Here is a 2,861-nt window from a genome sequence, read left to right as displayed (position 1 = left end):
AAAAAAAAAAACCTCAAGCCTCAGCAGGAACAAAGAAATGCTTGTGTTAAGAAGAGTCTCAAGCAAGTGTGATCTGGGGAGTACTTCTGTGTACAGAGTAAATACTCACAGTCATAATCATAACAACAGTTGCCATAGTATCTGCAGGAGCTGCTGCAGGAGCAGTGTCCCAGGTGACTTCCACAGCTGTACTGACATGAAGACTGAGCTGTCACATCACAAAGAGATTAAAACACATTAAACGATTGAGTACTTTTCTGTATAAAAGTAGACAATTAGTTAAGAGAGTATCATACGTGTCGCAGGAGTCTCGGTGGTAGATGATGAACACTGCCCTGCACAACAGAGACAAGAAAATAACTGTTTTTTTAATTTTAGAACACAAGCAGTGCTGCTGCTGATGGTAAATTGGTGCTTACAGCTGTAGTCATAGCAACAGTTGCCGTAGTATTCACAGTGGCTTGAGCAGGAGCAGCTTCCCATGTCATAACCACAGTTGTACCGACATGAAGGTTGATCTGGAACATCTAAAAAATGATAAAGTTGTAAAAGTGTTTCATTAAATCTGTCATGAATGGATTTGACTGAGCGGTGAGTCTAAATGTAGATTTAAACTAACCTGTAGAAGTTGTTTCAGGTGTTTCTGTGTAATATTCTCTCAGCTTTTCTTCTCCAGCGGCTCCGGCATCTGTATGAGAAATAGAGGGAACAAGTTTAAAATTCCTCTCGCTCTGTAAAGGAAGTAGTTCAATTACATTACAGCCACTTAAACGTAACTCTAGAGAACTCAAGAGTAATTTTCTTTTGGGATTTTAAGGCTAATTTGACAATTTCTTTTTAGTTTGTTCATTTTGGGAAGCAGAAATTCAAAGCCTGTAAAATAGAAAGAAACCCCATGGGTTCTCTATGGTTAAATCATCCACACAAATGCAGCTGCTGTCAAGAAAACATTTTCACACAATATATTCAATCATGGTGCAAGTTGGATAACTAAAATTAAAAACGAGGATACCTCGTACTCCATGAGTGGCGAGCACAACGCAAAGGAAAACGAGCATCCACATGATGAACCTCTTCCCCTTCCAACTTGCTTGATGCCGTCTTCACTGCAGCTTATATGCACAGCGGTTATCTCGTCACAACTCCATAAGATTTATTATTTACAATAAATATTAGCATTTTATGACCGATTAATGCTCGTGGGAAACACATTTGTTTAAACAGTTCTAATTGTTCACGTTTACAAGAACATGAAATGAGAACAAAATAAAAAAAAAGAAGTTATGGAAAGGACTTTGAATAAGGGTTGAAAGTCTTCTGCTTAACCACACATAATTGTAAAAAATATAGTACAAAATAAATAAGAGTTGATATGAATCATCGAATATTACAGCCGGCTCAAAGCATCCAGCAACTGTATCACTTCAATGAATACACTTCAAGGGAAGTGTTGATGCTTAAACTGAGAGAAATTTTCAATTTTTTCAACACAAAACGAAAACAAACCTGGTTTGCGGTTTTTTTTTTTTTGTTTGTTTGTTTCTACATCTTTGGCTTCCTGTTAGCATCTGGGATTTAATCAATATATCTGATCTTTGTCCTTATTTTCTGTGCTTGTTTTGGCAGATAACTCGCTTTCTGCTTTTACAGGAGATATTCACATGTTCAGTGGTTGTCAGAGGTCAATATTTCTACATTTCTACAACTTAAATGTTATACATATGCATTCACATTCAGTTGTGATAGAAAATCCTCAGCTAATGGAGCAAATTGTGTTGCTTATGATAGATGTGGATATACACATTTCTGTACTACATATATATAAATATTCACATTAAATATGCACACAGCACACACACATAATCCATTAAAAATAGTGATAGAAATTTAGTTTCTCAAATAAAATTAAGTACTTGAAAAATAGTTTGTTTTTCTACTTGGTACTTTTTTCTTTGTTTTTTGCATTTTTTACAAACTGAAGTATTTGTATTTTTAAAAATACTAAAGTTTACAGGAAACATTTTTATTATAAACTGTTTCGGTATCGATTTTAACATTGGCATTTAATAATAATTCATACTGCAAAGGAAAGCTGTTTTACTCTTTGTCTGTCATCTTTCATTGACCTTTTGTTAGTATTTCAGTAACATTGTTTAAAGAAGATAAAGACAGAACTACAAAGCCCTGGACATGATCGCGTGGTGAGAAAATCTGGTGCACCTCGTCCTGTTGAATCAGGTGTGCATTAGGAGGACTTCCTACAGTCAAATCACGGATGTCGAAATAAACTCTAAGGATTTCCCGCAATAAAACACAAGTTAAACATTTACGTTTCACAGGAAAATTTTTAGTTTCAGGTCTGGGTTAAGTTTTTTTTATGTTTTAATAAGCATCCTCAATAATACCAGATTATTATGCTGCAATCAGTTGGATGTCAGTGGATATGGATGTATTAAGTATAGAGCTGAATGAGTTTTAGTGAAAACATGACTTTTTAGGTGTTTGTTACAGCAAACAAAGTAAAGGCAAGAAAAAATGAAAAAAAGGGATCTGCAAAAATGTAAAAGGAATTGCGAAAAAAAATGTTGATGCAAAAATGAAAAACTAACTGCAAACAAAAAATGTGAAACAAACAAGAGAGCTCCAACGGAAGTCAATTTTCGGGGATTGTTTTTGCTTAGGGACAAACCAGAAGTGGACCGAGACAGAAGTCATCTTGATCAGCTTTATAATTGAACAATTTTTATATTTGTGTGTGTATCCCCCTGAAATTTCTTTTTTTTAAAATCGTTCTACAGTTTATTATTCTTTGATTCTTACTTACTGTATGTCATTTGTGTTTTGAATATTAAAAAAACAAA

This window comes from Oryzias melastigma, linkage group LG15 (assembly GCF_002922805.2).
Source record: "Oryzias melastigma strain HK-1 linkage group LG15, ASM292280v2, whole genome shotgun sequence".
NCBI lineage: Eukaryota > Metazoa > Chordata > Actinopteri > Beloniformes > Adrianichthyidae > Oryzias > Oryzias melastigma.
This window is presented reverse-complemented; position numbering follows the sequence as displayed.